This window comes from Apium graveolens, chromosome 5 (assembly GCF_009905375.1).
Source record: "Apium graveolens cultivar Ventura chromosome 5, ASM990537v1, whole genome shotgun sequence".
Taxonomy (NCBI): domain Eukaryota; kingdom Viridiplantae; phylum Streptophyta; class Magnoliopsida; order Apiales; family Apiaceae; genus Apium; species Apium graveolens.
Genome location: NC_133651.1, coordinates 97,614,523 through 97,634,847, shown reverse-complemented (window position 1 = coordinate 97,634,847; position 20,325 = coordinate 97,614,523).

Genomic DNA, 20,325 nt, shown 5'->3' with positions numbered 1-20,325 from the left:
GTACCCAATGAAAATTGCCCAAAATAGCCGTTTAAAAATGAAATAAACTGTAGAAATTCTAAAGATTATCCATCGACATATACTTATATACTGTAAGTAAATTCGACGGATAAGGAATAGAATTAACGGTTATGATTAAAGCAATTCAACGGATATAGATTAAATGGATATTCGTCGATATATAATGTACCCAGAAAAATATTTGATTTTCAACAGATAATGAAATTTAACAGATATTCATTTTTAACAGATAATGAACATCCGTCGAGATGTAATTTTTGACTTAGCCAAATTTTCATCTATATAAGAATAATCAAATTTGATGCTGGTTGCATTACAACTTGCTTAGACATCAAAATAATTTAGGAATAATAAAGCTGTAATATTCATGATTTTAATAATAATAATAATAATAATAATAATAATAAAAGTTTATTAGTTTAAAAAATGATTAATTCAATTTTATGTGATATACGATAAATTTTCGGGATCCTATTTCGGTTAAAAGATCCTCACTATGTATATAAACACGCCGCACAAACCCTTAATTTTTATATTCACTTAACACAAATCCTGAAAAGAAGTTCTTGTGGGCCGCAGTGGAGGAGACCATTTGCATCCATTATTCTCTGCTTATTGTGTGATGTGAGTTATCTATATTCATTATATTAAATCATGAAGTATTTTAGAGTTTCACTTTATTAAAATAATATACTCTATCTTTTGGTGTTCCTGCCTTGTTTTGCACAGCCATGTTTATACTTGTATAGTATTATATCCACCCATGTTTAACCTTTATGTACATTATTATATTAGTTAAGTTTCGTATTATATAAGTGTTAATTTATTTAAACACCACTTTATATTTATTTGCAAGTATGTTTTGTCCATATCATATATCGATATTAATTTAGATGTTAATTTGTATTGTCAAATCGTATTGTAACTTTGTGAGCTATTATTTATTTTCAATCATATGTATTAAAGTATGATAATATTGAGTTACTGAACAACTAAGTTTGTCAAATTATTATTAGTATAACTGACTATGTATATAATGGTTACTTGTTATTTATATATTTAATTATTTAAATGGGGAACCATCATAGTTTAGTTACTCTCGGATAAGTGTCATACTATGTGTGTACATGATGTATTAGTCTAGGGTTGCATACTGTATAATTGCTTTGTTGATTTTGTGTAAAATTTATGTTTAAATTTATAATATAGTAATGGCATCATCATGGTACATGGTATTCACGTCAATGTCATGTCATGTACTTAGCTAGTAACCGTAAGAGTACAAATTAATTATAAGAAATTTTACAGCAGGCTAGTTGCTGATTAATAAAATAAGCAATGAGTATTAATCCTAAATTATAATTTTGTAATTAGATCGCAGGCCGGGAAATTAGCAAATTGTTCTCAAATTTCATTAGTATTAGTGTTTACGGTTATCGAGGTACAAATTATATCCCTTTTTTTATTCAGCGTTACTCTTAGCATTTAGAGATATTTGATTCGTTCAGGTTACTCATTCCATTAAATATTCAATTTGACTTTTTCTGACTTCCAAAAATTGTTTTAAAATTTATTTGGAAAATTTAGATATCTATTTATGCGGTTTTCAAAAATTATTTATGACACCCTCTGCTTTGGAAATCTGAATTATTTTTCTCAGGTGATTTTTAAATTTTGCGAGAAATATTATTTTTCATTTGGACCCTTAGTGTGATTTAGGGTATATCGAGTTAACCAGCTGTAGGGGTACTACAGCCATGTTATTGCGGCACCAGTGACATGACACTTCTGTGACAGTGTGATTGGTCACGGCGTATCCTTCTGTTAGTTCTTGGGAGGAGCTTTTGCGCATATGATATTTGTTCAGGATAAGTGGGTGCACCCAGAGTTTGATTTGTGATTTGATTTATGGTGACGTTCTATATGCCGTACACGTTATCCATTCTATTGCACACATTAGGTACCTTATGATGTGTGTATTTGTATCTGTTCTGATTTCGGTATGAAATATCATAACCCCTCGTTGCTTCAGTCTTACTTATTATTAAAATTGTTGTTTTATTATAATTTGCAGATTGTGTATTTCTGATCTTTTTATTTTATAAATTGTATTCCAAATCTGTACTGGGTGTTTGGCTCAAGCCGTATTCTTTTTGTGGCAGGTGCTTAGGGGGATATGGGATTGTGTGATGGAGAGCTACCCAGTTCATTGATTAGAATTTCAGACTTTATCAGTATCTAAACTTAATTATTTAAATAGAGATTTCTACATTTATATTATTAATTTAGACAGTTTGGAGATTTAATATTATTTTGGAGATTTTAGACTATTAAATTATTGTTAGAAATATATTAGTGCTCTGTTTGCAGGTTTTTGGATTTTAAGTAATATCTCCCTTCTAAATTTAAGAAGGGGGTGTTACATAAGCATACCTAACTCACTTACCAACCTAGAAAAGGTGGACTCATCAAGTGGCTTGGTAAAGATGTCCTGCTCACTTGGAACAAAATGAAGTTCCACTGTACCATTCATGATATGTTCTCAAATGAAGTGGTACTTGATGTTAATGTGCTTGGTCCTTGAATGCTGCACAGGATTTTCAATAATAGCAATGGCACTTATTTTGTCACAAAAAATTGGGATATTTTCCACATGTAGACCATAATCCAATAGTTGATTCTTCATCCATAAAATCTGTACACAGCAACTACCAGCAACAATGTATTCAACTTCAGCTGTAGAAGTAGAGACCGAATTTCATTTCATACTAAACCATGACACTAGCTTGTTTCCTAGAAATTGACAGGTTCTTGTTGTACTTTTTCTATCAATTTTACAACCTGCATAATCTGAATCTGAATAACCAATTGGATTAAAACCAGAATCTTCAGGATATCAAATGCCAAGTTTCGATGTTCCTTTGAGATATCTGAAAATTCTCTTAATAGCTAATAAATGAGATTATCTAGGATCAGCTTGAAATCTAGCACAAAGACAAGTAGCAAATATTATATCTGGCCTACTAGCTGTTAAATATAAAAGTGAGCCAACCATGCCTTTGTAACTTGAAATGTCTACAAACATTTCAGTAGTGTTCAATTCTAGTTTAGTGGCAGTGGCAATAGAAGTTCTTGCAGATGTGCAATTCATTAAGTCAAACTTTTTTAAAAGATCATAAATATATTTGGTCTAACTAATGAATATTCCATCACTAACTTGCTTAACTTGTAAACCAATAAAGTAAGTTAGTTCTCCCATCATGCTCATTATATATTTATTTTGTATTAATTTGGCAAAAATTTTGCAAAGTTTCTCATCTTTAGAGCCAAAAATAATATCATCTACATAAATCTGAACAAGTATACTAGATCCATTAACATTTCTAATGAAAAGAGTTTTGTCAACAGTACCTCTTGTGAAATGATTTTCTAAAAGAAACTTTGACAAGGTGTCATACCAGGCTCTAGGTGCTTGCTTCAAACCATACAGTGCTTTCAAAAGATAGTAGACATAATCAGGAAAGTTGGGGTCTTCAAAACCAGGAGGCTAACTGACATAGACATCCTCCTCCAAATCTCCATTTAGAAATGTACTTTTAACATCTATTTGATAGACCTTGAAATTGGAATGGGCTGCATAGGCTAGAAAGATTCTGATGGCTTCAAGTCTTGCAACAGGATCAAAGGTCTCATCAAAATCTATTCCTTCTTGTTGACGATAGCCCTTGGCAACCAATCTAGCTTTGTTCCTGACTACTATGCCTTTTTCATCCATCTTGTTCCCGAATACCAATTTGGTGTCAATAGGATTCTTGCTTTTAGTTTTGGGTACTAGCTTCCATACCTTATTCCTTTCAAATTGATTTAGCCCTTCCTGCATAGCTAAAACCCAATCAGGATCCAATAAAACTTCTTCTACCTTCTTTGGTTCTCCCTATGACAGGAAGCTGCTATATAAACATTGTTCTTGAATTGCTTTTCTTGTTTGTACTCTTGAAGATGCATCACCAATAATTAGTTCAAATGGGTGATCTCTAGTCCATTTTCTTTATTGTGGTAGATTAGCTCTAGATGAAGAGGTCTTAAAGTTGTCTTGATGTGTGACTGAGTTTTGATTAGAAGAAACTTTCCCTGAATTTTTGGATCTTTGACTTGAAGTTGGGGTCCTTTCTGTGTGTGATCTATATTGACTTTCAACTCCTATTGATGGCTCAACGGATGTTGAATTTTGCCTTTCAATGGATGATACAGTTTGTCTCTCAACGGATGATGCACCTTGTCTTTCGATGGATGTGGAATTATGTGCTTCATTTGTTGCTGACTTTTCTGCATTATCCTTAGAGATTACTTCTTGATCACTTTCAGCATCATTATCATCACAGTTCATCTCAACATTGTCAAATTTGAGGCTTTCATGAAAACCTTCATCTTGCAATCTGTTATTCCCAGTGAACTAACAATGAGATTTACAGAAGGGGGTTGAATTTAAATCTCAAAACTTTTTCAAGTTTTGAGCAGTTTCTAAGCTATTGTGTTTTGATGAACAAGTGTGTGTGAATTGCTTTCAGCTAATGCAGACAGATATATATTCAAACACAAATGTAAAGAACACAACAGACTTAAAAACTTTTCTGGTGGATTTGTTGTTCCACCAGAGATGTGTTATTTCAGAAAATCTGTGATTCAAAGAATTAAATCACAGCTGCGTCCTAGTACAAACTAGATGATTTTCTCTCTGAATTTTTCTAAACAGCTCTGGAAAATTCACCATCTAATTACTAGCTGCTACTTGATTTATATATCACCAAGTTTACAAGTGAAGACAAAACTGTAAAATACAATTAAAAGATTCTTCACATATTTCTTCTTCATTTCTATATCCAATGCAATTTAGGTTTAGCTGTGAATCTTTGAATACTTCCTTGTTTGCACCAGAATGGAAATACTGCATTTTCTTGATTCCTCCTAGAGGCTGCCATATTCCAGTTTGTCTCTGTAAACCCATGTGCCTCTGTCAGCTTATGAATTATCGCTATCAACTGCTATTTGAACTAAGCATCCGTTGAAGCTTTCATCCGTTGATGCTTTATCCGTTGAAGCTTTATCCATTGAAGCTTTATCCGTTGATGCATTAGCAGTTGAAGCTTTATCCGTTGAAGCACTCATCTGTTGATGGATGTTACCCGTTGAAGCTTTAGAGACATCCGTTGAAGCTTTGCTTCTCATCCGTTGAAGGCCTTTAATATCAGTTGATACAACTTCATTTATACAAAATTACAAGGCATGAAATATTTACAATTAGCCCTCCTATTTACATATCCACTAGTAGTCAACATGACTGATAATTTCCCACAACATCTAAGAATTATAACTTAAATACAGAGAATGAAATGTGCTACAATACTAAACTTATTTCTAAGTAAAGCTACTCCTTCAACGGATAGCCAAAATGGTCTTATCCGTTGAGGCAAACACTAGATTTCTACTTAAGTGTTCTGTTTAACTTATCATCAAACTAGTACACATATTCCTAACAATCTCCCCCTATTTATGTCTACTAGAACTGTAGTCATAAATTTGGGTTTAATTTGATGATAACAAAACACTTAACAAACATATGAACTGAAATAAAGTAGAAATTCAAAAGTGCTGCAAAAGTGTGTATACTGAGATAGAATTGAAGAATTACATTATTTCCAAGGGTGCTCCTTTAGCCTGAGCAGATTAATTTCTTTTCCTTTGATCACTTGTTTTCTTCCCTAGCCTCCTGTCATTCTCCTCTATTTAGAGTTGGAGTTGTCTGTAGAATTCAGCTTCATCTTCTTCATTGATGTCCAACTTAGATTGCATATCCTTGAGAGTTTCATTACTGGAAATCTTGAGTTGATCTTCAAGTCTGAAAAATCTTCTGACTCCTTTATTGTCTCTGAACTCCATCAACCAATGAGGTGATTTATGAATTATAATTCCTCTCTCTTGGATGAGTAATGTTCTAGACAAGGCATTGGGCTCCCACCAAGTTTTCCTTATGCTGGCAATCTTGTTGAGAATATCAGTTTTGGCAGTCCTGGTAAAGCCAGAATCCCTTTTTATGGATGAGTAGACTCTAACCAAGGTAGAATAGCCTTCATTCAGAATCCTGTAGAGAGGCCAAGTCATTTCCCCACTTCCTTTATATTTGAACACTAGTATTTCTGGAAGTTGTCTGTAGGCATCTATTCCCCTTACTTCCTCCAGCTCATCCATATAGAGTTCAATGTCTGAAAATTCCTTTATGTCACAAATGTAAACATAATCATCCTTTGAGGCTGGTGGCTTAGGCTTAGGCTTCTGAGTGAATTTGATTGAGGTTAGAAGATGTGTTGATTTGATTTTCCTTTTCTGTTTCTTTGATGGTGGAGAAGTGGTTAAAAAGGTGGGCAATTTGATGGTGTCCCAATCAATTGGTTCCTCCTTAGGAGTGATTGTTTCACCATGGATGTTTATGAAGGGGTCAGGCACAATAGGTTCAGGAATAGAAGGTAGTGGTTTGGATTTTGATTGGATTTCTTCAGTTTCATCTACCATCTTCCTTTTTGCATTGGCCTTCTTTCTGTTCCCTTTCTGCCATTCCTTTCTTTCCTTACTTCTTTCTTCCACATCATCACTAATCATGTCCCCCATACCTACATCTTCACTCTTGTCTTCAATTTCTTTCTTTTCTTCAGCTTGACTTGACTTTAGCTATTTTTCAAGCTTTGCTTGTGCTCTTTTGTCAGCCTTTAGCTTTTTAGCTTCTTCCTTCAACCTTCTGGTTTCTTCCCTCTTGGCTATTGAGAATTTGGGATGTCCTTGTATCACACAGATACGTTTTCCCTCTCTAAAGATAATGGCCAAGTTCATCCTTTCAACTATATTCTTGGTCTCCTTGTGCTTCATGATATTACCACCCAAAACCTTGTCTTTATCAGGCTTTGGAAGAGGAAAATCCACTCCTTTCAACTGAGCAAGGCTTAGAAGGTTCTTTATAGAGTCCTTGTTGGATCTGTTGTTGGGCTTGAGAACCATAGGTTTCAGATTATTGGAAGAAGTCTCTCCAACCTTATTTCTCCTTACTGGCTTGAGCTCCACTTTTGTGCTATACTTCACAGATTGTGCTTTTGAAGTTGTAGAACCAAAAATTTGTTTCATCCTTTCATCAATTTTCTTCCTTTGCTCTTTGACTTTCATCTCAGCTGCTGCTATCTGGATTAGATCAATTCCATCAAGCTTTCCTTTGATTTGAAGAGTTGGAGAAGTGGTGATGGAAGGAACTAGCACTTTAGATATTTGAACTGTTGTTGATGGCTCTCCTTCGCTTTCCCTTTTATTCTCCCCCTTTTTGTTATCATCAAGGATAGGAGTCAAGCCTTGTGCTTTTGCCAGCTGCAATAGTAGATTTGTCTGAGATTGTTAATTTTGAAGAATGGTGACCACAGAGTCTTCAATGACTTGAACTCTTGTTTCCAACTTAGCCAGCCTCTTGTCAGCATCAGATTCTCTCCTCAGTCTCAGCAACAAATCTTGCATTGTACCATAAGGCATGACTGAATCCAACTTCTCAGAATTGTAGGATTTCAGATCAGGAATATCCTTTTTGAGTTCATCCACACTTAAATTCTGTCTGATATGCTGCAACTGCAAGAGATGCAGAGAGTCTAGATGAGCTTGAAGAATAGCCTTTGTACCAGCATCTGTAGTCTCCTGAAGGGCCTTTTGAATAGCCATTACTTGCTTGACCAAAGCTACACCAAACTGTCCTGGTGTAGATTTCTTTGTCCATGCACATTCAGGTAAATCTGGAACAGAACTTAGGTCTGCATCTCCCCCTAAGTTCATGCTCCCATCCAGAGAAATAGAGTTATCATCATTAGAATTTACTTCAAACTCTTCAGATGGCTCACCAGCTTGAGAAGGCATCCTATTAACAACAGCTTTATCTCTTTGAAGAGATTCTGAAGTGTGCACAATGTTCAAAGTCTGCTCTGCCTCCACATTGCCCTGAGCAGCCAACAGTTGATAGGCTGAAACAGGATGAGTAAAATTGTCAGCATCCAAGGAAATGTTATCAATCTCAGCTTTGTAATGTTGCTGAAATTGTCTTTCCTTTTCAGCATCATCCACAATCATTGACTCACTAGCAATGGCTGGATCCACCCTTATAGCTTCTGTACCTGCTTTTCTCTCATTTTCTCTATATTCTTGCATCAGGGGCTCCCCCTGGCTCACACACATCCTCACACCCTCACCCTCACCTACTAAGGTGGCACTCCCCTCACTTACTTTTGCCATGCTGGAAGAAATAGCATGCATATTTTGACTCTCAACCTCTCCTTTTGCCTGGGAGCAACCCAGCCTCTCACTCAAATTATCACTCCCTTCCCTCAATCCTAGAAGTGATTGTACAGTAACCATGTCTTCTACACTTGGAATTGATTCAGTTATATGTGTAGAGACCATCAACGGATAAGGAGTATCCGTTGAAGTGGAAATTGATGATATCAACGGATAACTGCTGTTAAGCTTATTCGTCGAAGAACAACCACTTGTCAACGGATGAGAGATATCCGTTGAAGAAGGAAAAGATGTAGATTTTGAAAGTGACATAATTGTTGAATCTGTGTGAATTGATTTTAAGTGAGGCGACACAGATTCTTCAACTAAGTCTGAAAGAATTGGTTGATGAACCAACAAATCATCTAACAGATGATGATCACCAGGATTTGAGTGGGGCTCCTCCCTGAGTTTTAAAGAGGGAGAATCAGGAATTGATGTGAATATCATATCCACATCCAGAGATGGTGATGGAGAATTTGGTGATTGTTGTGTGTCTATTATGAGATAATGGGGCTGTGACTCCACATTTACTGGAGCCACATCAAGCTGAGTTTGAGAAGGCAAAGATACAGGTGGATGTATATGTGCAGTGTGTGCCCTCTGTGTGGAAACTAGGGTTTTAGTCTTCTTTCTTCTTGAAAAAGCTTTGAAAGGTGAATGTATGGCTTCAGTGTCCCTCCCTCTTTTGTTTTGTGTCCCTGGTTGGGGACTACTTTCAATAGCTGCATCCTTTTGGGAGGATGCAACTAGGGATGTGTTTGACTCCTTTTGAACCACCACAGTCTTTTGAGAAACTGTGGTTTGACTGGCTAGGGTACCACTCACCTCTCCCACCTTATCCTGGGGGGTTTTTTGATGTTCACCCCTCCCCTTACCATTCACACCCTGTTCACTCCCTTCAGGGTTTATGGTAGATGTTACAACTGTTGTCTTTTGAGAGACAACAGAGGTGGTTTTCTTTGACTTGTGTTTTGGAATTTTAGTTTTGGTGGCTTTGGTAGGAATCTGTTGGGACAAAGACACATATTCCATTGCCACACTAGAAGGCAAAGAAACAATGGGGGTGGAAGATGTAGGAGTTGTAGAAGTATTTACCTCACTTACCTGAGGTGCATTCATTATTGGTAAATATACCAATGGCACCTGGATATTGAGGTTAATTCTCAAAAGATCTGCAAGGACCCTTTTCTCTTATGCCCAGCATTTGAGTTTATTGCTCTCATTAGTTATGACCAAACCTTCAGCAACATGGTTAGCCAATAACATAAAGAATCTAGCATAGTAGATGTTATGAGGTCTATTAGCTTTGTTACCTAACCTGGAACCTAATTCTAGCATGACATAGTTGCTAAAATTAAAGTACCTATCAAAAACTAGCATATAGAGCATATTCATAAGAGATGAAGTTATGGCATCAAAATTGCTAATCTTCCCAGAGAAAACCTTGATAAAGGCATCTCCAAGAAAACTCCATTCTTTCCTAAGGCCCTTTCTTCTAATGCTCCCTAAACTAGCAGAATCAAAAGAATAGCCTATGGAATCTAACATAGCAGATATATCATTATTAGTGTGTGGTGTCATGGCATTATTCTCAGGTAGCTTAAAGCAAGACTGTATATCATCACAGTTAATACAGTAATTCTTACCTTTGAGAGAGAAAGCAATGGTCATATATGTGGAGTTGAACTCTGCAGTTGTCCAAATCTCCTCAATTACCTCATAATAGATAGTTGGGGCTTCCAGCATTGCATAGCTTAGTTTGCAGTTCTTGATGAAGTCCATCATTTTGTGATAATCTGAGTGGGCTTCATTCTTTTGCACCAAGGCTACGAAATTGTTCTTTTCATAAACAAAGCCAGATTGTGACATAATCTTGACTACTGGTGTCATTGTTGTGAGTAGAGATTGCAGAGAAAAGATTGAGAGTTTTGGGAGAGAAAGAGAGTAAAAATTGCAAGAAAGCGTAAAGTAAAAATAAGAATTCAATGGGCTTTTATACTTTATCAAATTAAAAAGTAAATAAAATGATTAAATGATACTTTTAAATAAATTACAACCGTTTGAAAATAAAGAAAACTGTAGAAATTCTGAAAACTGCCTTTAATACAAATACATACAACAGTTTATATATGTATCAACGGTTAAGTAAACAAATCAACGGCTGTGACTCACTTAAAGTAACTGATGTGACACTTCAACGGATGAGGTAAATAGTTATCCGTTGAAGGTTAACACTGTTTTATCCATTGAAGGATAAAATTACCAGAAATGTATTTGTCTTTCAACGGATAATGAACATCCGTTGATAGAACAATTTTGGCTTTCAACGAATAGGGAATATCCATTGATAGAATAATCTTTACTTAAAGCCAATTTTGTTCTTATCACAAATTCATTTCAGGCTTCAAAGCAGATTTTAATGAGGACATGAATTTAAGAATAATTAAGCATACCTAGCTCACTTACTAATCTTGTGAATGTTGATTCATCAAGTGACTTGGTAAATATGTCTGCAATCTGCTTTTCACTTGGAACAAAATGAAGTTCCACTGTACCTTTCATCATATGTTCCCTTATGAAGTGGTACTTAATGTCAATGTGCTTGGTTCTTGAGTGCTGCACTAGATTTTTAATAATGGCAATGGCACTTGTGTTGTCACAGAATATAGGAATTTTGTCAACAGTTAGTCCATAGTCAAATAGTTGATTTCTCATCCACAATATCTGTGCACAGCAACTACCAGCAGCAATGTACTCAGCTTCAGCTGTTGATGTTGAAACAAAATTTTGCTTCTTGTTGAACCATGACACAAACTTATTCCCTAGAAATTGACAGGTGCCAGTTGTGCTTTTCCTGTCTATATTACAACCTGCATAATCTGCATCTGAGTAGCCAATTAGATCAAAACCAGACTCTCTAGGGTACCAAATTCCTAGATTTGGAGTCCCTTTGAGATATCTGAAAATCCTTTTAATAGCCACTAAGTGAGACTCTTTAGGGTCAGCTTGAAATCTAGCACAGAGACATGTAGAAAACATTATATCAGGTCTACTAGCAGTTAAATATAAAAGTGAAACAACCATGCCTCTATAACTTGAAATGTCTACAGACTTTTCATCCTTGTTTAATTCAAGCTTGGTGGCAGTGGCCATGGGAGTTTTTGCAGATGAACAATCCATTAAGTCAAACTTCTTTAAAAGATCATAAATATATTTAGTTTGACTAATAAAAATTCCACCACTAACTTGTTTAACTTGTAAACCAAGAAAATAAGTTAGCTCTCCCATCATGCTCATTTCATATTTACTTTGCATTAAGTTAGCAAACTTTTTACAAAGCTTATCATCTGTAGAACCAAATATAATATCATCTATATAAATTTGAACAAGTATTGTAGAGCCATTAACATTTCTAAAGAAAAGAGTTTTGTCAACAGTACCTCTTGTGAAGTGATTTTCTAGAAGAAATTTTGACAAAGTCTCATACTAGGCTTTAGGTGCTTGCTTTAGTCTATAGAGTGCTTTCAACAGATAATACACATAGTCTGGAAATTTTGGATCTTCAAATCCTGGAGGTTGGCTTACATAAACTTCTTCCTCCAATTCCCCATTCAGAAATGCACTCTTGACATCCATTTGATAGACCTTGAAATTGGCATGGGCTGCATAGGCTAGAAAGATTCTGATGGGTTCAAGTCTGGCAACTGGAGCAAATGTCTCATCAAAATCTATTCCCTCTTGTTGAGAATAGCCTTTAGCAACCAATCTGGCTTTATTCCTTATGACAATGCCATTTTCATCCATCTTGTTTCTGAATTCCCATTTTGTGTCAATAGAACTCTTGTTCTTTGGCTTGGGTACCAGCTTCCATACTTTGTTCCTTTCAAATTGGTTTAGCTCCTCTTGCATTGCTAAAATCCAATCAGGATCCAATAGAGCTTCTTCCACTCTCTTAGGCTCCTCCTGTGATAGAAAGCTACTATACAGACATTCATCTTGAGTAGCCCTTCTAGTTTGCACTTTAGATGTAGCATCACCAATGATTAGTTCAAAAGGGTGATTCTTGGTCCATTTCCTTTGAGGTGGTAGGTTAGCTCTAGATGAGGTTGCCTCAGTATTGTCATGATGTGAGATAGTTAGTTGATTGGTTGAAACTCCCCCTGAGTTGCTGATCCTTTGAAAGGAATTGGGAGTTCTATCAACTGATGAAGTCAAATGATTATCCGTTGACAGACTGTGATCAACGGATGCTTCATTATGAACTTCAACGGATGATGCACTTTGTCTTTCAACGGATGCTGCATTGCTTCTATCAACGGAAGCTGAATTATGACTTTCAACGGATGCAGCATTATGTGCATTATCCAAAGGCAAATTTTGAATTCTTTTCGAGGTGCCTTCTCCATCATTCTCATCTTCACTATCATCACAATATATCTCAATGTTGTCAAATTTGAGTCCTTCATGGTGTCCCTCATCTGTTAGTCCATCAATCTTTTTATCATCAAACACAACATGCACAGATTCCATGACAATGTTGTTTCTTAGATTGTAGACTCTATATGATTTTCCAGCAGAGTAACCAATAAATATTCCTTTATCAGCCTTTGCATCAAACTTCCCTTTGTGATCAGGTTGATTCCTTAGAATGTAACATTTGCAACCAAAGACATGCAGAAAGTTTAAAGTTGGTTTTCTTCTCTTGAAAAATTGATAGGGAGTCATGCCTTTTGCCTGATTAATTAGAGAAATATTCTGAGTGTAACATGCACAGTTAACAGCCTCAGCCCAAAAGTATGTTGAGAGTTTTGACTCTTTAAGCATTATTCTTGCAGCTTCAATTAGTGATCTGTTCTTCCTTTCCACCACACCATTCTGTTGTGGAGTCCTTGGAGCTGAGAACTCATGCATGATCCCATTTTCTTTACAGAACAACTTCATGGTTGTATTCTTGAACTCAGTTCCATTGTCACTCCTGATATTCCTTACTTTGAAATCTGGATGATTGTTGACTTGCTTGATATGATTGATAATGATTTCACTAGCTTCATCCTTTGATCCAAGGAAATAAACCCATGAAAACTTTGAGAAATCATCTACAATCACTAGGCAATATCTTTTCCTTGAAATTGACAATACATTGACTGGTCCAAAAAGATCCATGTGTATCAGTTGCAATGGTTCATCAATTGCAGATTCAAGCTTCTTACTAAATGATACTTTCTTCTGCTTTCCTTTCTGACAAGCATCACACAGTCCATCCCTTGTGAATTACACTAGAGGAATTCCTCTAACTAAGTCCTTTTTGACTAGATCATTCATTGTCTTAAAATTCAAATGGGATAGCTTCTTGTGCCATAGCCAACTTTCATCTGGACTTGCTTTGCTGAGAAGACAAGTAATTGATTATGAATCTGTGGAGTTGAAGTCAGCTAAGTACACATTCCCTTTTCTAACTCCAGTTAGAACCACTTTGTTGTCCTTCTTACTTGTGACAATACAGGCTTCAGAATTGAAGGAAACAGTATTCCCTCTGTCACATAGTTGACTGATGCTCAATAGATTGTGTTTGAGACCATCAACTAATGCAACTTCATCAATGATGACATTTTCTTTTGAAATCAAGCCATATCCCATAGTGAACCCTTTGTTGTCATCTCCAAAGGTTATGCTAGGGCCAGCTCTCTAGTTAAACTCTATGAGCAGGGTGAAATCTCCTGTCATGTGTCTTGAACAGCCACTGTCCAAGTACCAAAGATTCCTTCTTTTTCCCTGCACACAACAAAATCAATCAAGTTGATTTTGGTACCCAAGTTTCCTTGGGTCCAGCCTTGTTAGTCTTTTTCCTAGACTTCATTCCTCCTGCATCTTTTGAATTAGGTACCTTTGGGTCAACCTTGGTCTCAGATGTAGTTGGTTGAATTGTAGGGTTAGTCACAGAATCATTTAGCACATTTGATTGAATTTGATAAGGCATGGATTGTGCAAACATATTATTCCACATAGGCATGTTGTATGGCATCTGAGGTATACTGAATGCAGTAAAATAAGGATTATTAACATATGGCATGTTTGCAAAATGTGCATGAGGATTCTGATGAGACATAACAGGCATAACATGCAGAGGTGACATAGACATGTTAGGCATGGAGGGAGTTAAAGGCATGGGAGCATTCTTAACAGATTTGCAGTTATCAGATAGATGATTAACACTTTTACAATGCACACAGCTTTTTCTAGGAGCATACTTATCAGGTGTGTAATTGTTGTGTTTGTTAATCCCTACCTTCCCATTTCTATTAGATTTTCTTTTAGTTTCCTTTTTATCCTCAACCAATTTAAGCCTATTTTTCAGCTGATCCAAAGTCATGTGTCCTATATTCACCTTACTGGCATCTTTGGATGTGCTAGCTCCTTCTTTGACAAAGTTCTTGAAAGTTGAACCATCCTTCTTATTGAGATTATTCTTTTTAGAATCACTTGCCTGTTTTAATTGATGAGCTTTCAACGGATGCTCTTTTTCTTCCTTCAACTGATAACTTTCATCATCCGTTGATTCCGCATCTGTTAACAATCCATCAATTAATTTTAACTCCTTTTTGTTTTTCTTCCAGGCATTCTCACAGAAAGATTCAATTCCCTGAACCTTGATAATCTGAGCACTAACATCCCTAGATGTTTTCCAGGTCTTGATTACCTCTTGCTCACTTTCTAACTGTTTAGAAAGAATTTCTACTTTCTTAACAGCTTCTTCTAGTTCACTTTCAACAGTCAAGCATTTAATTTTAATCTTTTCAAGCTCAATTACCTGATTCTCTAACAGAGCATTCCTATCACTTAAAAACAAATTATTCTCTTTGATTCTTGTGTTTTCTTTAGCTAGTGATTTAAGGGAAACATGCAAATGATATAATTCATTGGACATATCATTTATGGCTTCATTACATTCAATCTTAGAAAGTTGAGAGAGATCAGTAGTAATTACTTGGTTGCTTGATGAACTAGTTTCATTTTCATCAGAATTAGCCATCAGGGCTAGGTTGACATATTCCATATCATCATCTTCATTGGCTCCATCTGCTGCACAATCTTCTTGAGTCAGAATAGCTCTTTCGTTTTGTTTGAGCAAATCAAAATACTTCTTTTTGTAATCAACTTGCTCAAATTTCTTCTTATCAGAGGTTGGCTTCCTGCACTCATTTGCAAAGTGTCCACTAATGCCACAGTTATAACATTTGAACTTAGATTTGTCCACCATGTTTTTGTTTGGCTTAGTGAATTTTGTATTTTTCCTGAATTTCATCTTTGCAAACCTCTTGGACAGAAAGGCCAGATGTTCATCAACATCATCAGAGTCATCTTGACTGGAATTGTCTTCATCCTCAGCTACTTGCTCATTTCCCTTGCTTGATTCTGATTTGCTTGTGCCAATTTTGAGACTTGGCATTGTCTTTTCCTCATTCCTGGCTTCAATCTTCTCATTGTCAGCTACAAGTGCAACTGATCCTCCTTTTTTTCTTTCCCTTTTCCAACAGCTCATCTTGCTCCATCTCAAGTTCATATGTCTTCAAAATTCCATATAATCTTTCAAGTGTGAAGTCCTTATAATCTTGAGAATTTCTTAGAGAAACAGTCATAGGCTTCAATTCCTTTGGTAGAGACCTCAGAAATTTTAAATTGGAGTCCTTGACTTGGTACACTCTGCCATACAGCTTCAATCCATTCAACAGTTTCTGAAATCTGTTGAAGGTATCATTCAATGATTCTCCTTCTTCAAAATGAAAATATTCATATTGTTGAATGAGAAGCTGCATTTTGTTTTCTCTAACTTGCTCAGTACCTTCACAAATAAGTTGCACAGTATCCCAAATTTCCTTAGCAGTTTGGCTGTTAATGACATTGTCAAACATATCTTGATTTAGGCCATTAAACAGAATGTTCATGGCTTTCTTGTCCTTGTGAACCTCTTCAATATCTTCAACAGTCCATTCTGCTTTTGGCTTGGGAATAGACTGTCCAATAACAACTGTTGCAGTAGCAGCTGTGGCCACCTTGTGATGGATGTGAGGACCATTTTCAATGCAGTTTATGTAGCTTTCATCTTGAGAGAGAAGATGTAAATGTATCTTCACTTTCCAGTGATGATAGTTATCTCTTTCCAAGATTGGAATCTTTACACCAATATCCTTCTTACTCATGATGTTAGCAGAATAGATCTTTAAACTCTTTGTATGTTAAGAGCTTGCTCTAATACCAATTGTTATTCCCAGTGAACTAACAATGAGATTTACAGAAGGGGGGTTGAATGTAAATCTCAAAACTTTTTCAAGTTTTGAACAGTTTCTGAGCTATTATGTTTTGATGAACAAGTGTGTGTAAATTGCTTTCAGCTAATGTAGACAGATATATATTCAAACACAAATGTAAAGAACACAACAGACTTAAAAACTTTTCTGGTGGATTTGTTGTTCCACCAGAGATGTGTTATTTCAGAAAATCTGTGATTCAAAGAATTAAATCACAGCTGCGTCCTAGTACAAACTAGATGATTTTCTCTCTGGATTTTTCTAAACAGCTCTGGAAAATTCACCATCTAATTACTAGCTGCTACTTGGTTAATATATCACCAAGTTTACAAGTGAAGACAAAACTGTAAAATACAATTAAAAGATTCTTCACATGTTTCTTCTTCATTTCTCTATCCAATGCAATTTAGGTTTAGCTGTGAATCTTTGAATACTTCATTGTTTGCACCAGAATGGAAATGCTGCATTTTCTTGATTCCTCCTAGAGGCTGCCACATTCCAGTTTGTCTCTGTCAACCCATGTGCCTCTGTCAGCTTATGAATTGTCGCTATCAACTGCTATTTGAACTAAGCATCCGTTGAAGCTTTCATCCGTTGATGCTTTATCCGTTGAAGCTTTATCCGTTGATGCATTAGTAGTTGAAGCTTTATCCGTTGAAGCACTCATCCGTTGATGGATGTTATCCGTTGAAGCTTTAGAGACATCCGTTGAAGCTTTGCTTCTCATCCGTTGAAGGCCTTTAATATCAGTTGATACAACTTCATTTATACAAAATTACAAGGCATGAAATATTTACAATTAGCCCTCCTATTTGCATATCCACTAGTAGTCAACATGACTGATAATTTCCCACAACATCTAAGAATTACAACTTAAATACAGAGAATGAAATGTGCTACAATACTAAACTTATTTCTAAGTAAAGCTACTCCTTCAACGGATAGCCAAAATGGTCTTATCCGTTGAGGCTACAAACACTAGATTTCTACTTAAGTGTTTTGTTTAACTTATCATCAAACTAATACACATATTCCTAACACAATCCTTCAATATTCTTAACATCAAACATAACATGTACAGATTCCATAACAATATTGGTTCTTAGATTGTAGACTATGTATGCTTTTCCAACTGCATACCCAACAAAAATACCTTCACCTGCTTTGGAATCAAACTTTCCATGTTGCTCAGTTTGATTCCTTAAAATATAGCATTTGTAGCCAAAAACATGAAGAAAGTTTAGTGTTGGCTTCCTGTTCTTGAATAATTGATAAGGAGTCATGCATTTTGCTTGATTAACCAAAGAAATATTTTGAGTGTAGTATGCAGTTTTTACAGCTTCTACCCAAAAGTAAGTTGGTAACTTTGATTCTTCTAGCATTATCCTCACAGCTTCAATAAGAGATCTGTTATTTTTTCCACCACTCCATTTTGTTGTGGAGTCCTTGCTGCTGAAAATTCATGCATGATCCAATTTTCTTCACAAAACAACCTTATAACAGAATTCTTGAACTCAGTTCCATTGTCACTCCTGATTCTTCTAACTTTGAGATCATAATGATTGTTGACTTGCCTTATATGATTGATAATGATTTCACTAGCTTCATCTTTAGATTTGAGAAAATATGTCCAAGTGAACTTTGAGAAATCATCAACAATCACTAGGAAGTATCATTTCTTTGAGATTGACAACACATTGACCGGTCCAAACAAATACATGTGCAGTAGTTGTAGTGATTCTTCAATTGTAGATTCAAGCTTCTTTTTGAATGATGCCTTGATTTATTTTCCTTTCTAACATGCAACACACAGTCCATCCTTTGAGAACTCAACTTGAGGAATGCCTCTTACAAGATCTTTCCTGACTAGTTCATTCATAGTCTTGAAGTTTAGATGAGATAGTTTCTTGTGCCACAACCAACTTTCATCTTGGCTTGCTTTACTAAAAAAAACAAGTAATATAATTTGCACTTGATGAGTTGAAGTCAGCTAGATACACATTTCCTTTTCTCACTCCAGTGAGAACCACTTTGTTTTTCTTTTTGTTTGTAACAACACAGGCTTCTGAATTGAATGTTACTGAGTTTCCCTTATCAAAAAGCTGGATGACACTCAAAAGATTATTTTTGAGTCTATCCACTAGAGCAACTTCTTCAATAATGACATTATCTTTAGAAATCAAGCCATATTCCACAGTATACCCTTTGATGTCATCTCCAAAAGTGATACTTGGGCCAGCTCTCTCCTTGAATTTTGTGAGCAGGGTAAAATCTCCAGTCATGTGCCTTGAGCAACCACTATCCAAATACCAATGATTCCTTCTGTTTCCCTGATTGCTTGAAGAATTGACTTCTGCTTCATCTGATTTGGCCATTAGAGCTATATTGACATAGCTTGTTTCTTCATCTAATTACCCCATCAGCTGCCCAATCATTTTCTTGAGTCAAGAAAACCCCTTCCTTTTGTTTGAGCAATTCAAAGTACCTCTTTTTATAATCAATAGGCTCAAACTTATTTCTTTCAGAATCAGGCTTTCTGCATTCACTTGCAAAATGACCACTCAAACCATATTTGAAACATTTGAACTTGGATTTATCCACCATATTTCTATTTGGTTTGGCTACTCCAAAATTCTTTTTGAATTTGAGCTTGTCAAACCTTCTTCATAGAAAAGCTATATGTTCATCTATGTCCTACATTTCATCCTGACTGAGATGATCTTCATGCTCAGCCACCAGCCCTTTTCCTTTGCCTTCACAAACCCTGGAGTTTGGTGCAGATTTCACAGCTTCAACCTTCATCTCTTTCACTCTCTCTTGTTCAACCACCAAAGCTATAGATCCTCCCTTCTTCCTTCCTTTCTATATATGCTCATCTTGTTCCAACTCAAGCTCATAAGTGTTTACAATGCCATACAGTCTCTCCAAAGTAAATTTTTTGTAATTTTGAGAGATTCTGAGGGAGACAGTCATAGACTTCCATTCTTTTGGTAGAGATCTAAGGAATTTCAGGTTTGAATCTTTTGTCTGATAGACTCCTCCATGCAGTTTCAGTGCATTTAGCAGTTTTTGAAATCTACTAAAAATGTCACTTAAAGATTCACTGTCTTCACAATAAAGTGCTCTTACTGCTGGATTAGAAGTTGCATCTTGTTTTCCCTCACTTGTTCAGTTCCATCACATATGATTTGAATTGTATCCCATATTTCTTTAGAAGTTTTACAATTGATGACATTGTCAAATATATCTCCATCAAGATCATTGAACAAAATGTTCATAGCCTTTTTGTCTTTGTGTACTAGCTCAATGTCTTCATCTGTTCATTCTGATTATGGCTTAGGAATACTTTACTCATTGCCTACAGAACCTTCAGTGTCTGTAGCAGCTCTTTGAGGAACATGATGACCTTTCTCAATGCAATCAACATATCTTTCATCTTGAGAGAGAAAATGCAGGTGCATTTTCACCTTCCAATGGAGATAATTGTCTTTATCCAAGAAAGGGATCTTCACTCCAACAACCTTCCTGCTCATGTTGTTAGTTGTTTTGATCTTTAAACTCTTAGTGTGTCAAGAGTTTGCTCTGATACCAATTATTTTCCCAAACAATCTAACAAGTAGAATTACAGAAGGGGGGTTGAATG